Source organism: Pan paniscus, chromosome 15, assembly GCF_029289425.2.
Source record: "Pan paniscus chromosome 15, NHGRI_mPanPan1-v2.0_pri, whole genome shotgun sequence".
In the NCBI taxonomy this organism is placed as follows: domain Eukaryota; kingdom Metazoa; phylum Chordata; class Mammalia; order Primates; family Hominidae; genus Pan; species Pan paniscus.
In genome coordinates, this window is record NC_073264.2 from 88,367,494 (window position 1) to 88,379,595 (window position 12,102).

Here is a 12,102-nt window from a genome sequence, read left to right on the forward strand (position 1 = left end):
CATGCAGACCTCAACAACAAATCACAAAGAACCAGAAAGAAGTAACTGAGTATTTGAGAATATATCAGATCTTGCTGTGAGATAAAATGCATATATTTAGAAAATTCTGGGAAGATCTGAAACCATTTCAACTCTAATCATAAAGCCATTGATTCCTTTGTAAAATGTGCCCACAGCAATTGAGATACCAGAAAGCCAGAGGAATTAGAAAGTGATATAAGGGAACAAAAGCAATGCTAAAAAACACAAGATTATATGTGACTCGAATATGATTTCAAAATAGCATTTCAAAGAATTCTATATGAAAAAGTCTTAAAATAATAATGATTTGTAGGGATCTACTCTAATAGTCCATTCTCATGCTGCCATGAAGAAATACCCAAGACTGGGTAATTTATAAAGAAAAGAGGTTTAATTGACTTACAGTTCCACATGGCTGGGGAGGCCTCAGGAAACATACAATCATGGCAGAAGAGGAAGCAACATGTCCTCACATGGCGACAGGAGAGAAAAGAATGAGTGCCCAGGGAAGGGAGAAGCCCCTTATAAGGCAATCAGATATCATGAGAACTAACTCACTATCATGAGAATAGGATGGGAGAAACCACCCCATGATTCAGTTATGTCTGCGTTGTCCCTCCCATGACATGTAAGGATTATGGGAACTACAATTTGAGATGAGATTTGGGTGGGGACACAAAGCCAAACTGTATCATTCCACCCTGGTTCCTTCAAAATCTTATGTCCTCACAATTCAAAACACAATCATGCCCTTTCAACAGTCCCCCAAAATTTCAATTCATTCCAGCATTAACCCAAAAGTCCAAGTCCAAGGTCTTATCTGAGACAAGGCAATTCTTTTCCACCTATGAGCCTGCTAAAGCAAGTTAGTTACTTCCTAGATACAGTGAAGGTATAGTCATTGGATAAATACTCCCATTTCTCCAAATGGGATAAATTGGCCAAACAAAGGGGCCAGAGGCCCCATGCAACTTCAAAATCCAATCAGGCAGTCATTAAGCCTTAAAGTTCCAAAATGATCTCCTTTGACTCCATGTCTCACATCCAGGTCATGCTGATGCAAGAGGTGGGCTCCCATGCCTTGGGCAGCTCTGCTCCTGTAGCCCCCATCCCAGCTGCCTTCACAGGGTGGTGTTGAGTGCTTGTGGGTTTTCCAGGTGTACGATGCAAGCTGTCAGTGTATCTACCATTCTGGGGTATGGAGGACAGTGGCTCTCTTCTCACAGCTCCACTAGGTGATGCCTCAATGAGGACTGTGTGTGGGGGCTCCAATCCCACATTTCCCTTGCACTGCCTTAGCAAAGGTTCTCCATGAGGGCTCCACCTCCTGCAGCATACTTCTGCCTGTACATCCTCTGAAATCTAGGCAGAGATTCCCAAACCTCAATATTTGACTTCTGTACCCCAGCAGACTCAACACCACATGGAAGCTGCCAAGGCTTGGGGCTTGTACCCTCTGAAGCCATGGCCCAAACTGTACCTTTGCCCCTTTTAGCTATGGCTGGAGTAACTGGGATGCAGGGCATCAAGTCCTGAGGCTGCACACAGCAGGGGTCTCTGGACTTTGTCCAGGAAGCCCATTTTTCCCTCCTAGGCCACCAGGTCTGTGATGGGAAGGGTTTCTGTGAAGGTCTCTGACATGTCCTGGAAGCATTTTCCCCATTGTCTTGGTGATTAGCATTTGGCTCCTAGTTACTTATGCAAATTTCTGCAGCAGGCTTGAATTTCTTCACAGAAAATGAAAAAACATAAAGAAAACATAAAGATTTCTTCTTTATTCCCAAGCCCTGAAGGTGTGTAAACTTTTGGCTCTTTAGACTTAAACTCTAAGAGCTTGGTTTAATTTGTAGAGAAATCTGATAGTGTACAAAAATCCAGTAAATGCCAAATAATCCAACAGCAAACAAAAAGTCAACCCAACAATAAATACATATGGGGTTGAAACTTAGATCTAAGATGTTTCCGTATGTTGATTGATAGGGATAGATGGTATTTATAAAATGAACAGGAATAGGTGGCATTTATGAAAGAGAGACTACATAGAGAAAGAAGGTAGAGGTCAGAATCCTAAGGAATGCCTGTGATTAGAGATTAAGATGTAGAGGAAGTCACAGCAAATGAGGCTGAAAACTGGTGTGACAAAGCTGCGTGAGTGTTAAGTTAAATTTGAAGAAAATAATAAATGAGTCATTTTCAGTAACCATGAAGGCATACCATTCATGTTATGATTGCTTAATAATTACTTGAGGGTGGAACTTAGAGTAAGGGGTGAGTTCTTATTGTATCAATTTCTCTTCTTTTTCAGTTTTACATTATACAAATTTGAAATCTAAGCCATATTAATAACCCCATTGTAATAGTCCTCCTTGAACAGAGTCTGAATTACTGTACTTCACTTTGTGGTTGTTGTTGTTGTTTTGGTTTTGTGTTTGAGACATGGTTTTGTTCTGTTGCCCAGGCTACAGTATAGTAGCACAGTCATAGCTGTCTGAAGCCTCAACCTCCTGGGCTCAAGCAATCCTCCCACTTCAGCCTCCCAAGCTGCTGGGACCAGAGGTGTGCATCACCACACCAGGCTAATTTTTTTATTTTTTTGTAGAGATAGGGTTTTGCCATGTTGCCCAGGCTGGTCTTGAACCTCTGGACTCAAGTGATCTACCCGCCTCTGCCTCCAAAAGGATTAGGAGGCTAGGATTTCAGGCATGAGCTACTGTGTTCAGCTGATTACTGTACTTTAACAAGTATCATGATATGTTTTTATTTAACAAGGATACAACTGGACTTGGCAAGCACTGGCCATAGGGACTTTAGAAGAGAAGAGGGGGAAAAGTAGGAGGGCTAGAAGCAGTACTACACAGGGCTAAGTCAAGGGTCCTCAAGCACTCCTGTGCATAAATAAGATCCAACCTTAATGTTTACTAAAATGCAGATTTCCAGGCTCCACGTCCTAAGATTCTAATTCAAGTGGGAGGGGTGAGATTGTCTTGAATCGGCTATTTATGTGTGTGTGTGTGTGTGTGTGTGTGTGTGTGTGTGTTTCCAAGTCTGCCTTTTTATGTTGATGCAGGTTTTCCCCACCAAACTTTGAGAAAGTCTTAGAAAAATTGAGCGGTGAAACAGTACAAAGAACATGCACAAAATTCATTGGAAATCAGAATTCATTGAGTCAACTCCTAAATGCAGCTTGGTGGCTGATAACACAGTCCCAAAATGTTACAGAGTATGAGGAGACTCTCAGAAAGAGCAATAATTTAGTGAAAGGCTAAAGATGCTTTTTGATTCACATTGAAAAAAAATACACCTCTGGGAATAAAAGTTGTTATCTATAGGCCATTTCAAACAAGATTGTCAGTGGCCTCTCCTGCTCTCTAAGGCAAAAGTAATACTTAAGTAGACCATTACATGCTAAGGCAGAAGCTGAGAAGCAAAAATGAGAAAAGGGTCATTTACGCGAGTTACATATAATAGAAAAACCTGTGTTACAATTCCAGCTGATTGGTACTGGTAAGGGATTATACAAGAAAGTTTCATGAAATTAGTTTTTCAATTGATTTCAATTATTTTATACTCATCAGCTACTAAACCAAATTGACTAAAGGCATGAGATACTTAACTGTAAGATGGATGTTCCAAAGGGGTTGCTCCATTGCCGATGCTGAGGATCCTGAGGTTTTAAGTCATAAAGAGTGTGCTTCAAAATCACCTACCGGGCTTGTTTAAAGTGCAGATTCCTTGGCTTCAACCCACATCCACCAAACAGAATCACAGTAGATGGGCTGTAAACATTTGCTTTTTAAACAAGCTCCCCAGGACAAACTGATGTGCCCAAAGTTTGGGAATGAATGCTTTTGCTTCTTTTTCAAGTTTCTCAACCCCCTAAGCTGACAGTCTTACACAATGAACAAAGCTGGTCAAACTGGTTAATAAAATGTTAAAATATAGCAATTAGTAAATAACAGCTTTCCTGACACCCAACTTTCACTGTCAGTGCAAATGCCAAAATGACCACCTAATCTCTCCAAGTCCTAGCCTGGGGCACTTCTACTTCCCCATATTCAGCAGCTGAAACAGTGACACCTGGGAGAGCAGGGGCTCAGAACTTCATTGCAGTGCTGTAGCTGGTCTGTTTTCTGTTTGGTTAGTCAACATGCCCCAGGGATCGTTAGCTGTTTTTACCGTTCTCCTGGATCCCTGTGGATTTCTAATGGGCAAACTTTTTAAAAGTACAAATTCTCAGACTCTAAGATGCTGGAGAATCTGATTTAGCAAGTCTGGGCATGTTACCATTTATCTATGTATTCCCAAAAGCTTCCCAGGTGACTTTGGAGATCACCTAGGTTTGGAAACCAAAACCTTCCTACCCAAAGTGTGGTCTGGAGACCAGCATCACCAGCATCAGCTGAGAGCTTGTTAGAAATGTAGAATCTTAGCACCTCCACCTCACTCATACTGACCAAATCAGAATCTGCATTTCAAAAAGGTGTCCAAGTGATTCATGCACACTAACTAATACGGTTTGGTTCTGTGTCTTCACCCAAATCTCACCTTGAATTGTAATCCCCATAATTCCCACATGTTAGAGACAGGACCAGGTGGAGGTAATTGAATCATGGGTGTGGCTTCCCCCATGCTATTCTTGTGATAATGAATGAATCTCACGAGATCTGAGGGTTATATAAGGATCTAAGCATCTAGCATTTCCCCTGCTTGCCTGTACTCCATCCTGCCACCCTTTGAAGAAGGTTCCTGCTTCTCCTTTACCTTCTGCCATGACTGTAAGTTTCCTGAGGCTTCCCCAGCAATGAGTAACTGTGAGTCAATTAAATCTGTTTCCTTTACAAATTACCCAGTTTCAGGTATTTCTTCATAGCAGTGTGAGAACGGATGAATACACTAACGTTTGAAAAAGACTAAGCTATTGTAATTCACAAATTCATTAAACTAGGTCAATGATGCCCAGATGAGAATTTTATTACAAAACAGCAAAAATAAGCAAGAGTTAAGGACTTAACCTATGGCTTAACGGGGAAAACCAAAGAAAAGAAAGCTTTGAAATTGCCTCCAGGAGAACAGAATATTTTAGGAGGCACTATTTGCCCTGATATTTGCTGTTTTCATTTTAGAGGGGTTAAATTGCTGGACATTGCACTCTCCACTTACAGTTTAAGCCTGGAGTGACTGAGATTACGAAATTTCAGGCTGCTAGTGTCATTTTTCTAGTCACGCTCAGTGTTTCAGTTGTGTTGTCTTATTTTATATTCTATACTGTCTTTTTTAAAACTATAGGACATTACTAGAAGCGATCAACTTAAAATAAGCCTTTCATGCGCGTCCGTGTGAAGAGACCACCAAACAGGCTTTGTGTGAGCAACAAGGCTGTTTATTTCACCTGGGTGCAGGCGGGCTGAGTCCGAAAATAGAGTCAGCAAAGGGAGATAAGGGTGGGGCCATTTTATAGGATTTGGGTAGATAAAGGAAAATTACAGTCAAAGGGAGTTGTTCTCTGGCGGGCAGAGTGGGGGTCGCAAGGTGCTCAGTAGGGGAGCTTTTGAGCCAGGATGAGCCAGGAGAAGGAATTTCACAAGACAATGTCATCAGTTAAGGCAGGAACAGGCCATTTTCACTTTTTTTGTGGTGGAATGTCATCAGTTAAGGCAGGAACCGGCCATCTGAATGTGTATGTGTAGGTCACATGGGATATGATGGCTTAGCTTGGGCTCAGAGGCCTGACATTCCTGTCTTCTTATATTAATAAGAAAAATAAAATGAAATAGTGGTAAAATGTTGGGACGGTGAAGATTTTGGGGGATGGTATGGACAGATAATCGGCGATGTTTCTCAGGGCTGCTTCCAGCAGGATTAGGGGCAGCATGGGAACCTAGAGTGGGAGAGATTAAGCTGAAGGAAGATTCTGTGGTAAGGGGTGATCTTGTGGGGTTGTTAGAAGAAACATTTGTCATTTAGAATTATTGGTGATGGCCTGGATAGAGTTTTGTATGAATTGAAAAACTAAATGGAATAAGAGAAGGAGAAAAACAGGTATTAAAGGACTAAGAATTGGGAGGACCTAGGACATCTAATTAGAGAGTGCCTAAGGAGATTCAGCATAGTCCTGCCAGTAAAGATTATTTATTTAAGAGTTAAGAGTGGTGGTTTGGGGATAGCACAAGGAGATATCAGCTGTGATGACTTGGAGAAACAGTGTAAACTGGCAGTGTAAACAAGAGCAGGGCATGTTTGAGTAGTTGAGAACGGTGAATAGGAGTATGACTAGACAGAAGATAGTAGGGATGACAAGTTTTTTTTGGGCACAGTCTAAGTTGGTCTGGTGTCTGGAATGAGACTGGGGCCTAATAAAAAGGAGCATCTATACAGGAGCTCAAATGGTCTGTACCCTGTAGCATTCTGAGGACAGGTCTGACTTCTGAGAAGGGAAAGTGGTAAAAGTATTGTCCAGTCCTTTTTAAGTTGGTGGCTGAGCTTGGTGAGGTGTGTTTTTAAAAGACCTTTAGTCCGTTCTACTTTTCCTGAAGACGGAGGACCATAAGGGATATAAAGGTTTCACTGAATACTAAGAGCCTGAAAAACTGCTTGACTGATTTGACTAATAAAGGCTGATCTGTTATCAGACTGTATAGAGGTGGGAAGGCTAAACTGAGGAATTATGTGTGACAGAAGGGAAGAAATGACTGCGATGGCCTTCTCAGACCCTGGAGGAAAGGCCTGTACCTATCCAGTGAAAGTGTCTATCTAGACTAAGAGGTATTTTAGTTATCTGACTCGGGGCATGTTGAGTAAAGCTAATTTGCCAGTCCTGGGTGGGGGCAAATCCTCAAGCTTGATGTGTAGGGAAGGGAGGGGGCCTGAATAATCCTTGAGGAGTAGTAGAATAGCAGATGGAACACTGAGAAGTTATTTCCTTGAGGATAGATTTCCACAATGGAAAGAAAATGAGAGGTTCTAAGAGGCGGGCTAGTGGCTTGTACTATAGCATAGCCTGCCTTTGCTGGTGTGTGGTGATTAGGCCTGGTGGAACTGCCATCAATAAATCAAGCGTGATCAGGGTGAGGAACAGGAAACAAGGAAATATGGGGAAATGGGGTGAATGTCAGGTGGATCAGAGAGATACAGTCATGAGGGTCAGGTGTGGTATCCAGAATAATGTGGCAGGCCAGATTGAAGTCTGGGCCGGGAACAATGGTAATTGTGGGACTTAACAAAGAGTGAGTACAGCTGAAGGAGCTGGGGAGCAGAAAGCATATGCCTCAGGTATGAGGCAGAAAATAGATTTTGGAAGTTATGAGCAATGTAGAGAGTACGTTGAGCATAGTTTGTGATTTTGAGGGCCTCTAAAAGTATTAGGGCAGCAGCAGCTGCTGCACGGAGACATGATGGCCAGCCTAAAACAGTAAAAGGTCAAGTTGTTTGGACAAAAAGGCTACAGGATGCCATCCTGGTCCTTGTGTAAGAATTCCAACTGCACAGCCCTGCACTTCAGCTGTGTGTAATGAAAAGGGTTGGGATGAGTCAGGGAGAGCTAGAGTGGGGGCAGTCTCTAAAGCTGTCTTCAAGGAATGGAAAGAGGAGTGGGGAAAGGATTTAGGATCTATAGGGTCAGCTAGGTTTCCTTTTGTGAGTTTATATAATGGTTTTGTTAGGAATGCAAAACCAGGTATCCAAAGGCGAAAGTATCCAACCATGCCCAGGAAGGAAAGGAGTTGTTGTTTTGTAGAAGGGGTTGGGGTTTGAGAGATTAGTTGAACACGATCGGCAGGGAGAGAACGTGTGTTTTTATGAAGAATTATGCCGAGGTAGGTAACAGATGGAGAAGAAATTTGAGCTTTGGAGGGGGATACCTGATATCCTTTGGAGAATAAATGCTGAAGGAGCAGAAGTGTGTCTTGTTGAGAAGATTCAAAGGAGGGACTATAAAGAAGAAGGTCATCAATATATTGAATAAGGTGAGAAGCAGAGGGGTGGAAAGAAAGTAAATAATGACAAAGAGCTTGGCTGAAGTAATGAGGACTGTCCCTGAAACCTTGCGGCAGCACATCCCAGGTAAGCTGCTGGGACTGATGGGTGTCAGGGTCAGTCCAGGTGAAAGCAAAGAGAGGCTGGGATGAGGGGTGCAGGGGAATACTGAAAAAAGCATCTTTAAGATCAAGAACAGAATAGTGAGTTATGGAGGAAGGTATTGAGGACAAAAGAGTGTATGGGTTGGGCACCACAGGGTGGAATAGGCAAAACAATTTGGTTGATAAGGCGCAGATCCTGAACTAATCTGTAAGACTTGTCTGGTTTTTGGACAGGTAAAATGGGGGAATTGTAAGGAGAGTTTATAGGTTTTAGAAGACAATGCTGTAGCAGGGGAGTGATAACAGGCTTTAATCCTTTTAAAGTGTGCTGTGGGATACGATATTGGCATTGAGCCGGGTAAGGGTGATTAGGTTTTAATGGGATGGTAATGGGCATGTGATCGGTTGCCAGGGAAGGATTAGAGATGTCCCATACTTGTGGGTTAAGGTGGGGGGATACGAGAGGAAGACACAAAGGAGGCTTTAGGTTGGGGAGAAGGGCGACAATGAGATGGGGCTGTAGTCTAGGAATAGTCAGGGAAGCAGATAATTTGGTTAAAATATCTCAGCCTAATAAGTGAACTGGGCAGGTGGGGATAACTAAAAAAGGAGTGCTTAAAAGAGTATTGTCTAAGTTGGCACCGGAGTTGGGGAGTTTTAAGAGGTTTAGAAGCCTGGCCGTCAATACTCACAACAGTTATGGAAGCAAGGAAACAGGCCCTTGAAAATAAGGTGATGTGGACTGGGTAGCCGCCGTACTGATTAAGAAGGGGACAGACTTACCCTCCACTGTGAAAGTTACGTGAAGCTGGCATCAGTGATGGTCTAGGGGGCTTCTGAGGCAATCGGGCAGCATCAGTCTTCAGCCACTAAGCCAAGAAGATCTGGGAAGCAGTCAGAGAGCCTTGGGCCAGAGTTCTAGGGGCTCTGGGAGTAGCTGCCAGGTGAGTTGGACAGTCCGATTTCCAGTGGGGTCCCGCACAGATGAGACGTGGCTTAGGAGGAATCCGGGGTTGCAGGCATTCCTTGGCCTGGTGGCCAGATTTCTGGCACTTGTAGCAAGCTCCTGGGGGAGGAGGTTCTGGAGGAATGCCTGGCCGCTGCGGTTCAGGCGTTTGGAAGTTCTTGTGTGCTGGAGATGTGGCTGGGGTTTGTCTCACAGTGGAGGCAAGGAATTGCAACTTTTTTCTATTATTGTACACCTTGAAGGTGAAGTTAATTAAATCCTGTTGTGGGGTTTGAGGGCCGGAATTTAATTTTTGGAGTTTTATTTAATGTCGGGAGCAGATTGGATAATAAAATGTATATTGAGAATAAGACGGCCTTTTGACCTTTTAGGGTCTAGGGCTGTAAAGTGTCTCAGGGTTGCTGCCAAACGAGTCATGAACTGGGCTGGGTTTTTGATGAAAGAGCCTAAACTCTAACTGATTTGGGAGAGGGCGGATGAAGAAAAAGGAGCATTAACCTTGACTATGCGTTTAGCTTCAGCCATCTTTTTAAGAGGAAATTGCTGGGCAGGTGGGGGAGGGCTACTCACGGAATGAAACTGTAAACCGGACCGGGTGTGAGGAGGGGAGGTGATAAAAAGATTATAGGGCGGAGGAGCGGAGGCTGAGGAAGAATTGGGACCTAGCTCAGCCTGGGGAGGAGGGGAGAGGTCAGATGGGTCTGTAGAAAAGGAAGATTAGAAAGACTCAGTGATGCTTGGGGTTGTGACTGAGGGGACAAGCAAGAGGGAAAGAAGGAAGATTTGGGACGAGTTGCATTGGGCACAGAGACTAGGAAGGGACCGATCTGTAAAAGGATGCCTGGACATCAGGCACCTCAGACCATTTGCCCATTTTATGACAAGAATTATTTAGATCTTGTAGGATGGAAAAATTGAAAGTGCCGTTTTCTGGCTATTTAGAACTACTGTCAAGTTTGTATTGGGGTCAAGCGGCATTGCAGAAGAAAATAAGACGCTTAGATTTTAGGTCAGGTGAGAGTTGAAGAGGTTTTAAGTTTTTGAGGACACAGGCTAAGGGAGAAGAAGGAGGAATGGAGGGTGGAAGGTTGCCCATAGTGAAGGAAGCAAGCCTAGAGAAAAGAGAGAGTAGAGACACGGAGGGAAGGGGTTCGGGTGTTCTTAACCTCCAGAAAAGCGGGAAAGGGGTCAGGGTGTGGAAATAAGGGATTGGGGCACAGAGATATAAGACGTTGGGGCATGGAAATAAGGGATCAGGGTGCAGAGATGTAAGAGGTTGGGGTGCAGAAATAAGGGATCAGGGCACAGAGATATAAGGGGTTGGGGCATGGAAATAAGGGATCGGGGTGCAGAGATATAAGGGGTTAGGGTACTTGCCCCTCCCCTAGAAAAGCGGGATTTGCCACTAAGGGTGAAGGAGAAGGGGTTGGGGGTTTCTTGCCCCCCAGAAAGGTGAAGAAGGGGTAGAGACACAGAGAGAAGGGGTTGGGGTACTTGCCCCTTCCCCAGAAAAGCGGGACTTGGCGCTAAGGGTGAAGGACCAAGGCAGGTGTCCCTGCATGGTCTGACACCTCTGAAACCTGGGTGAATAATCAGAGGTGTCCCTGCAATGATTAAACACCAAGGGAAGCCTGCCTTCCCTAGTCTGTGACTGGCGCCAGAATTTGGGTCCACGGATAAAACGTGTCTCCTTTGTCTCTACCAGAAAATGAATTGAAATTAAGAGAAGGGAGAGATTGAAGTGTGGCACCAAGATTGAAGGGAGAAAGAGGCTGAGGGATAGTGAGGGAGGTTGGAGAAGAGAGTAAAAAGAGGCCGCTTACCCAATTTAAAATTGGTGAGATGTTCCTTGGGCTGGTGGGTCTGAGGACCTGAGGTCGTAGGTGGATCTTTTTCACAGAGCAAAGAACAGGAGGACAGGGGTTTGATCTCCCAAGGGAGGTCCCCCGATCCGAGTCACGGCACCAAATTCCATGGACGTCCCTGTGAAGAGACCACCAAACAGGCTTTGTGTGAGCAACATGGCTGTTTATTTCACCTGGGTGCAGGTGGGCTGAGTCCAAAAAGAGAGTCAGCAAAGGGAGATAAGGGTGGAGCCGTTTTATAGGATTGGGTAGATAAAGGAAAACTACAGTCAAAGGGAGTTGTTCTCTGGCGGGCAGAGTGGGGGTCACAAGGTGCTCAGTAGGGGAGCTTTTGAGCCAGGATGAGCCAGGAGAAGGAATTTCACAAGACAATGTCGTCAGTTAAGGCAGGAACAGGCCATTTTCACTTCTTTTGTGGTGGAATGTCATCAGTTAAGGCAGGAACCGGCCATCTGGATGTGTACATGTAGGTCACAGGGGATATGATGGCTTAGCTTGGGCTCAGAGGCCTGACAAAGCCCTCTGTGTTTCTTTCTCTTTCTCTCTCCCTTGTTCTTTTATCAACCCATGTACTGAAAGGCAGTAAGATGTAGCAGAAAGATTCCTGAACTGCAAAGCAGAAGACCAAGGTTCACAAATTCTACCTTTTTCACTTTGTATTAATTAATAGTCAAAACACATTGAATTCTTGAATTGTGCCAGGAACTTCAAAATCAGTCCAGAAAGAAAACTATTTTTTCAATTTAAAAATAAGGGAATTTAGCCTTCAAGAGATTAAAATAAATCATATCTAAAATCACACTGCTAGTAAGTGAAAAGCAGAAATTTCAGACACTATCTGTTTAAGCCTAAATACCACCAATTATACCGATATTAGGAGAAGATGTGAACAAATTATTTAGATTCTTTGAATTCTATTTTTCCCTTCTATGAAATGCTGAGGCAGCATTTGGAGGTGGTATATTAAACAGACTTTCAGCTTGTGCAGAATCCCTCATGTAGCTTCTAAAATCTAATAATTTAATTTTCTTTTGACACATAAATTTGTCTATGATAATTTTAATCTATAATGAATAACATAATCTTGTATCCAATTCTATAATTAAAATTTTCAAAAATATAAAATTATTTGTCACCCTTTAGGATTGGTTCTTTTCTAAGATTCCACATCAGA

At 43.4% G+C, this 12,102-nt stretch overlaps 1 long non-coding RNA gene across 2 annotated transcripts in view; it reads left to right on the forward strand.

Moving 5' to 3' along the window:
- The first annotated feature begins 4,724 nt into the window (after nt 1-4,724).
- The window catches only part of LOC134728992 (uncharacterized), a 233,260-nt gene continuing 225,882 nt past the window's right edge, over nt 4,725-12,102 (forward strand). The window contains exon 1 of one of the 2 annotated variants that reach the window (XR_010109829.1): nt 4,725-4,796. This is a non-coding gene — a long non-coding RNA (uncharacterized LOC134728992). Of the gene's footprint in view, nt 4,833-12,102 lie in introns of both variants that reach the window. The other variant, XR_010109830.1, reaches the window with a different exon arrangement.